This window comes from Arvicola amphibius, chromosome 3 (genome assembly GCF_903992535.2).
Source record: "Arvicola amphibius chromosome 3, mArvAmp1.2, whole genome shotgun sequence".
NCBI lineage: Eukaryota > Metazoa > Chordata > Mammalia > Rodentia > Cricetidae > Arvicola > Arvicola amphibius.
This window is the reverse complement of record NC_052049.1, coordinates 24329762-24339313: the sequence shown is the minus strand read 5'-3', so window position 1 is coordinate 24339313 and position 9552 is coordinate 24329762.

Sequence of the window (9552 nt, the reverse complement as noted above, 5' to 3'; positions counted from 1 at the left end):
TTTGTGAGATAGAAGTAATTAGTCAGGCATTTTTAAGTCACGTAGGAAGAACCCTTGCTAATATAATTAGTCTCAAAAAATTAGCACAGTGACATTTGTTCACTGAATTCTCCATGTAAAATTACAAGAGGACACCATCAAGTAATTGGCTTTTGGGTTTGGCCAGATTCCATCACATTGGAGGAAAAACAAACCTTATTATAAATAGTGCTGAGAAAACTGTATACTAATCTAAAATAATTAAATTAGATTCCCCATGTATCTTCCTGACAAAAATCCATTTAAAATATTGGAACACTTTAAAACCTGAAACTTTTAAGTTGTTAGAAAAATCACAGGGAAAAATTAAGATTCAGGCAAAGCTGAAGACTTTCTGAATACAACTTTAATATTAGTGGACATATATTAAGAACTAATATTAGTGTACGTATATTAAGAACTAATATTAGTCGACATATATTAAGAATATGTAAGATTAGATTCAAGGGCTTTTACACAGTTAAGAACGCAGTTGAGTGAGGAGACATACTGGAGAATGGGAAAAAACTTTTGCTGAATACTCATGAGAGAAGGGATTGATGTTAAGAAAATATACAAAATATAATAGAAGAACAATTCACTAATAAATGGGCAAATGGTTTAATCAGAAAATCCTCAAGTGAAACAAGAATTCTCAATGAATACATGAAAAAATATTCAAAATCCTTAGCAATAAAGGAAATGCTAGTTAAAACTATATCGAAATTCTATCTTATCCTGGTGAAAATGATTATCATCAAGAATATAAAACAGAGCTGGGTAGTCATAACCCATGCCTTTAATCCCAGCACTCAGGGAAGTAGATGCAGGTGGATCTCTGTGAGTTTGAGACCAGCCTGGCCTACAAAGCAAGTTCCAGGACAGCTAGGGATACACAGAGAAACCCTGTCTTGAAAAAAAAAAGACAAGAAAAGGGCCTGGAGAGCTGGCTTGGTGCTAAAGAGCACTTGGTGCTCTAAAATCCATATGGCAGCTTACGATTGTCTGTAACTATGTTTCTAGGGTATGCAATACCTTCTGATCTCTACAGGCACACGGCATACACATGGTGCACATACATCTATGGCAGTGAGTACTACACATAAATCCATAAATCATATTTAAAAGAAGGTAAATAATGATGAGTATGTGGTGAGGAAACCCATCATCACCTTTGGTGGACACTCAAATTAAATTTCCATTGCTATGGAAATGAACATGAATGTTCCTCAAAAGATGAAAATTAAAACTACCATCTGACTCTGCTATAGCACTTTTGATGCTTACATAAAGGAATCAAATTCAGCACATAGTAGATATGTCTACACATCTGTGATTACTTCAGGATTATTCCCAATAGAAAGTTAGAAACCAGACTAAGTACCCACCAATAGATGAGTAGATAAGAAATATGATGTATATGTGTATCGTATATGTATACATAAACACACAAATACATACCTGCATATACATACATACATACATACATACATACATACATACATACATTTAAGGTAAAGTATTATTCAACCTTAAAATGTCTGTAGACAACTAGATGGAACTGGAAACACCATGTTAAGCCATGCAAATCAGACTCAGAAAGACAAATGTCACATTTTTCTCTTAAAGCAGAATCTACATTTAAAAAAATGATAGCTGCCACATTCCTAAATAAGCATAGTTTCTAACTACAATCTAAATATGTATCCTTATATCCACAGAAAGGTATGGCTTTTATCCCTCATCAAAGAGCTTCTTTTTATAGCAGATAGAAGTCTATGACTAGTCAAAATGCAGAGAAGCCTAACTGATTAATCTTCAACACAACTCCTTCATTTAAGGCACAGGGATCACCAGAGTAGAGGGGGTCAGAAACACAGCAAGAGTCAGAAGACCAGGACGTCTACTGGGAGAAAGTGTCTTTTATATGTGACAGAGGAGCAGCATTCATGCAGTTTTGAAAATATGGTGGTCTAAATAAGACCTGTGCGCCGACAACACTAGTTGATATGCTAGCATTGACAGTGTAAATGCCACAAGACCCAGCCCTAGAAAAAGAGCTCCAGGCTGTGAATGGTAGCCAAAAGAGGGAGAATAAGTCTTCTCCAGGGACTCAAAGTATTTTATACACATATGAAAATGTCACAATAAAACAAATTGGATTGTAGAAATAATATAAACTAGCATTGCAGCCATTGTGGCATAAATAAAACCTTACTTTCCTCTTCTAAACAGAGATGATAATAGTGGCTACACAAATGAGGATTAAACAGGTAACAACGCATGCATCTCTTACAGCTGTGTCTAACAACCACGTAAGCTCTGCTTAAGTGCTTGCTGTTATTTGATGTCACTTATGACAGCCAACTATCTATGGCTTTGTGACTCTTCTCACTTTATATTTTCAGTTCATCTGAAATATTAAAACAGATCCTAAAATGTTTCTCTACCTACAGTCTCCATCTTTCCGCCCATCCCCAACAGTTTTCAAGCCTAACGTTCATTCACATCATTTCTTAAATCATTAGTAGTTGTCTACTGCACCTTCTAATTTGCAAGTGTTATCTCTCTGGTAAATTCAGGCATCTCAGCTGGCAGTTAAGTTATCCACGATGTACTCTTCCTCTAACTTACATTTTTAGAGTTATCTTCTATGGCGTATTGCTATCTCCTGTGCTTCAGCTATATGTGCCTGGGATGGTGAATCTGCTTAGTGTTTTGGTCTTTGTCGTGGGTCCATGAAAAAGAACTTCTAAAATCCTTGTATTTAGTTAATAATGGGCATCTATTAAATGACAATAAGGTAGTTCAGACTGAGCACCCTCATAGATTCTAAATATGGCTTATTAGTAGAGAATTCTATCATTTATGTAGGAATTCTGGACTTTCATCATCCTATCCTCTAAGGAGAGGAGGGGTATTGGAGTTGAAGTTCTGTCACCTAAAAACCATATATTCAGTCATTTCTGTGACAGGGGACCTACCAGAATGTCTCATCTTGTAATGAACTTGTTTTGTATGTGTAAACCAAAAGTCAAATTCAATAAAAGGCAACTTGAAGCTAGTGGCTTTCCAGGCACTCTTTGGAACGTAACACAAATGTCAACTTTCTGAATAAAATGGCAGCATTCATGGACAATAAAGGTAATTTCTGATGTAGACAATGGATGTCCTCTTGAGTACATGAATAAAGACATGGTGACAATCTGGTTAGTGTCTACCTTTATAAACAGCTTGGTGGGTGGTTGACAAGAGACAGCAGGAGCCTTCCTCACCTGGACAAAGTTGTGACCCTCCAAATAAGGAGAAAATCCTGTGTCATAACCTCCAGAGGATAGCCTGAAGGCTGAAGGTCAAAAGAAACATGGTACATCTGAAGACACATGAGAACATGGGAGGAATATTGGTCACTGTGCAGATCATTGATGTGGTCAGGCATAGTAGTCACTATTGTGTTTGCTGTAGTGATCAGTTGTAGTGGTCACTATAAAGTCAGACATAGTGATCACTGTGGTTACCACTGAGGTGTTTAGTAATGGTGCTCAGTGAAACAGCCAATCACAGTGGTCAGCACTGTGGTCACTGCAGTGGTCAGTGATAGTGTTCAATGTGATAGTCAGTCATAGTTGTCAGTGTGGTGGTCACTGTGGTGGTCAGTTAGAGTGTTCACTGTAATAGCCATAGTGGTCAACGTGGTTGCCGTTGATGTGGTCAGTTGTAGTAGTCACTGTGGTGGTCAATCCTTGTGGTCATTGCGGTGGTCAGGTATAGTGGTTACTGTGATTGTTAGTTATATCAGTCACTGTGGTGTCGGTGTAGTGCACACTGCTCTGGTCAGTAATAGTGGTCACTGAGAGGGTCATTTGCAGTTTACAATGGAGTTATGTGCTTTAGTATGTAGTGAGTTCCCCATCTGGGGCGAGTAGACGTGGGTGTTGTGTCTCCTCAGAAGAAGTTTGCACATAACAACTGCTAAGCCTATATACTTCCTGAGTGAAGGAGTAACTTGTTTCTTGTCTTTTTTTGTATTTATCATCCTACTTTTGCTTTCCCTGACACGCCGGGCATCTGACATTTTAGAGAGAGCATCCCTATTGTCATATCGTTGCTCACAGAGCTCCACGGTGATCTTGTCTGCTGTCTTCACTCTGGCTCAGAAAACAAAACTCCATCTTTTTCCCCTCTCTCAATGCATCTTGACAGCTGCTAAGATCTTTGTCTACTCTTTTTGACCTTCACAAACTCCAATAAAATTATCCTTGAGCTTTCTCCTGAGTTCATGTATTAATATTTAAATTTTAAAAATCTGTACATCAAAGAACCTGAAAAAGTGAGGCTGGCCAAGTTGAGAACAGCTTAATAACCTAGGATTCTGCTTTGGGCTATATTCACATCCTGCCAATGCACTGGGCAGCCTGATGTCTGTCACTTGTCACCTACGTGTTCTCTACACACACATCCCATCCTCTAACCGATAAGCACCTGGCAACCCCAGGCTCCTAATTACAGTAGGTTATATATGCACCTCTGTCTAAGCAATGGTATTGCTTCTCCTCCCCTAACAAGAGAGTAGAATTTTATTCTATTTCATTCTTCCTTTGACTGGACAGAAGGAAGTTTCATCCAGTCTGAACTGGCTTCATATGTGTAAACAAAAATACAAATTGTATTCAAGAAACTTTTACAGAGAATCCCTTATTTGACATCTTATGCTAAGACATAATTGGGAGTTCTTATGATTAAAATCAGACAGGTGAATTAGAGTAAATGTCATGTGCAGTATAAAATGATTTCATGACCTAATCTATCAATCAGAACAGAAACACTCAGTATTCCAAATTTTAAAGACAAAAGTGGGATTGGCAATTCTAATTCCAACTAAGAACTATATTGAAAGGTGCTTTATTTTTCATTAATGTTGTTATTATTTATAGTTCATGTATGTGTGATGAGGTCACATGTACCACATCATGAATGTGAAAGTCAGAAGACATCTTTGGGGGTTCAGTTCTCTCCTTCTACCTTGTTGTTGACACAAAGTCTCTTTTGTTTCTGTCACACTGTGTGCTCTGTGCTAGCTGGCCCAATGGCTTCCTGGTGATTCTCTCCTTTCCATCTTCTGTCTTGCTGGAGGAATGTTGGTATTACAGATGAGCATCACTTTGTCTTGCCTTTTCACATGGTTTCCAGAATCAAACCTGAATCATTAGGCTTAAGTGGAAAGCACTTTTTCTCAACGAGCCATCTTGATGGCATATATTTTTATCATTTTAAATGAAAAAGAAAGCAAGACAAATAATAGAAGCTTATTTTACTGCTTTCCCAGCAATAGTCTTGGAAAACATCTTGAAACATTTCTCTTTCCAACTTTAAAAAGAGCACACTCTCATTCTAATGTGTATTCTAGTATATAGTATATAGTATATATCTAATATATATATATATATATACTATATATATACACACACGTTGGTTTATAACAAGGGTTTCAAGGTCAAATAATTTTCTTCTTTACCCACGAATGTACAGTGTATTGATCCAAAGTCATTTATTAAATAATCTATTTTTTTCTTCAAAAATTGAAAATGGGGCATGAGAGATGTCTTAGAAGTTACAAGCACTGACTGCTTTTCCAGAGAACCAGGAATTGATTCCCAGCATGCACATGGTTGTCCAGGAGATCTGATGCCCTATTCCCTCTTTTGGCCTCCATAGACATCAGGCACATGCCTGGTGCATAAACATATACATGCAGGTAAAAACATCTATATGCATATAATAAAAATAAATAGGTCTGAAAATATGGGGCTAGGTTGCATTTTTGTGATTTAACATCAACTCAAATATTATGTGTTCTATATCATAGATTATTAATTTCTACTGAATCAAATTATAAAACCACTTCTATAATTAGTTTTTTGATTATTTAAAACTTTTAAAATGCATTTTCTGTGTGTATACATGTTGCAAGCATGCATGTCTATACACCATTTGCATGCCTGCTTGGTGCCCATAGACACTGGAAGAAGGTACTGAATTGCCTGTAACTATAGATACAGTTGTTTATGAACCACCATGTTGGTGCTGGGAAATCTACCCTGGGTAATCTGGTAGAACAACCATTGTTCTTAATACATAAATCCTCTCTCCAGCCCCTACAATTAGTATTTTATAAATTCTTTTCTTTTCTAGAATTGTATAGGTGACTATTAAATATTTATTTATTTTTGTGATGCTTAGAATAATTTATATATATAAATGAGATTATATATATATATATATATATATATATATATATATATAAATGAGACCCTCAGTTGGTCACCAAATATCAAGTGGTGAGTCTGAAAAGCACACACAAATGAGTGATAGTAATTAGACTCAGTTCATTGTACTTATATATTTGTTCACACACACACACACACACACACACACAGACACACACACACCCCAAAAATAAAAAAAGGAAAAGAGGCCATGTATTTTTGAAGTGGGTGGAGAGAGTACAAAGGAAGGATGGTAGAAGGCAGCTTAAAGAAATTGTTATTAAACATGATGACTTATTAAGAATGAGATTAGATGGTTTTTATTTGTTAAATTATAGAGGTTGATACTCATTGAATGTGGTGCAAACCCAAATGTTATGCTATTGTAATACTAAACACTCAGTAATGATTTCAAGGAGGAAATGAACATGTGGAAACATTGTGAGTAAAATACTTTATGAAGCTTCAACTCTATTACTCTACTCTTTTGTATTTTCCAAGCATGAAGCTATTTCAGGTTTCACTGATAATATATCCGCTACCTCTCTACTCAGTATTTCTTCTTCTTGCTTCACTTTCTTCTCTAGTTGCAGCATCTAGGACTTATAGACTAATATTAAATGTGATGGAAGTAAAATTTTTGTTCTATCCACAAGTCTATTGCTATATCTTAATAGCTCATAACTGAGAATAAAAGTTGGCTTAAATTCTATTAGAATTTTTTTTAACTAAAAGTAAAGTGCTAATCATTATTAAAATCTGTGTTGGCAACTTATTAAGTTTATGAAAATTTATTATCATGCAGCTGTAAGATTTACAGTGTGTTAATGTCATGTTATAGAATTTACTGAACTTTTGTATAATTAAATTGTTGATCTCTTGGCCTCTAAACGTAATAATTTACCCCACCAGAAGGTAAACTTAGCATTAAAGGACTTAGGAATATTCTAAAATTTTCAATCCAGTGCCTAACACAGCTAACATGTTGTAGGAACAAAATTGGCAGCAACAGAAGTCCTTTTCAATCCTACAAGATCTACTGCATTTCAGGTTGATAAATATTTACCTTGAATATAGAAAGCTTGGTACAATAATTATAGTTGAGGAGTGTTTCAACAGAAAGAACTTTCAGGCTGTTTTCCAAGCCTCAGAGGATTTGCTTGTTCACTTCATATTTTTCAGTGTTTTCAGGAGTGCCCAGATGTTCCTTGGGCTCACCAAACTTTATGCACAACACTCTCTTTGCTTTTACAGCTGCCATTTCAAGCAACATACATAAGTCTACACAAAGGCACACAGCGTTGTAATTCAGAAGTTAAGGCTGACTTTATTGTAGATCTTAAATGAACTAATTTTTATCAATAAATGAAATTAAATGTAGATAATTTTTAAGAAACGAAGCTTGGGAAATTCTGGCCCCTTTTGACTCTGTAGTGTCTCCACTTTTGTGGTCACAGTGGTTAAGAGCACAGCTGGGGAGGGAAATGTGGATGCGGAAGGCAACTGACTCCTTGCACGTGGCTGCTCAGATGTGTATTTCTCAGGGATGTGGGACAAGCTCTTTCTGAATAGGTTAGCGTGGCTTTTTAAATGTGGAACAGTGATGAAGAAACAAGTTGGATAATGCAACATTATTTGCCGATGTGTTTATCCATCTTTTCCTTTGGTATTGTGTCTAGCAAGAGATACAAACTCTGGTAATAGTAGTCCCCAGTGCCAAAATACCTAAAGTCCATAGAGAAACCATAGAATAAAGTATTTCCAAGTTGTTGTACTACCAACAGGAATAAGCATAAAGTGAGTAGGGATAAATAATTCAGTCAAATTCTGACCTAGAAGAACATGCCCTTCCAGAAAATATCTTATCTGAGATGTGACTCAGAAAGGTCAGAAGAAATAAAGGCAGGCTGAATCATAAGTAAGTAGCCACACAGAGACTTAAAGGATTGTTTGGGACGGAGAGTAAGTGCCTTGTACTTTGGAACTCTGACATTATTTGAAATACTGGAGATAACTTTATATAGGCCAAAGTATGAGCGTCTATGATCTTACCTGGAAGGACTAATTTAGTCAAATAGAATTTGATATAACACCTCTGAAAACATTACAGGAAACATCAAAAGGGTTTCAGGCTTACATCCATGAAACCCAGTACTCACTTGTACACAAAAGGTTTTAAGTAATTTTTCAAAATTTACTTTGTGTTTGTTTGTTTGTGTGTGTGTGTGTGTGAGAGAGAGAGAGAGAGAGAGAGAGAGAGAGAGAGAGAGAGAGATTATGTGAGTTCATGTGCCCTATGTACTTGCAGAAACTCCAGGAGACCAGGAGAGAGCAGAAAATGCCGTGGACCTGGGGTGACAGGCAGGTTTGAGCTGCCGTGTGGGTGCTGAGAACTGAACTGAGATCTCTGTAAGAACAGAAAGCATTCTTACATGCTGAGCCATCTCTCCGGCCCCACATGAAGTTCTTAGGCCACCCTTCTTTGCAAGCACACCCAGCCCCTGTCGGAAAAATAACCACATGCAAATTGTACCCTTCATCTCCATCAGCTCCGCTGTTTCAGCCACTCACTGAGTGAATTATTGCTGTCTATCTCGTTTTAAATGCAGTAGCACTCCCGTTAAGACTTGGCTGTGAGTACACCCTGTACAACTACTACTAAGGGACACGGAAGCTCACATGAGATGGTTAGAGCTGTCCTCGCTTGTTTAAAGCAGCAGAACTTGTCATAATTATAAGGGAGCTAGTGTACTTTGAATATACAAAGAAAGGCAGCTCTTGATCTGAAAGAACTACCTTGAAAATTCTGAGGGGTTAATAGCTGAACAATGCAAGAATATTGCCAAAAAATTTAGAATGGCAGAATGATGACAGAAATTCTAAGGGTGGATTTAAAACACACGCACACACACACACACACACACACACACACACACACACAAACAGATGGGACTCTGTTCGGATATCTTGAAGTGATTTCTCATTTCAAAGAAATAAAAGTATTGAAAAGAGTAGTTTGTTGATAAGTTCATCGGTGAAACTATGACCATACCTTAGGAAGGATGGCGCTGGCCTTGTAATATGTTACAGTCTGAGTGTTGGTGTCTTCACAATTCATGGTGAAATTTTAACTTCTACTATGATGGAAGTGAGATGCTGGGCCTTGTAAACAAGGTCCAAGGGTGCTTGAGTGTAAGGCACAGTGAGAATCCAGTGGTATTTTACTGAGAGCCTTCATCAGAACCCTACCATGCTGACACCCTTCCCA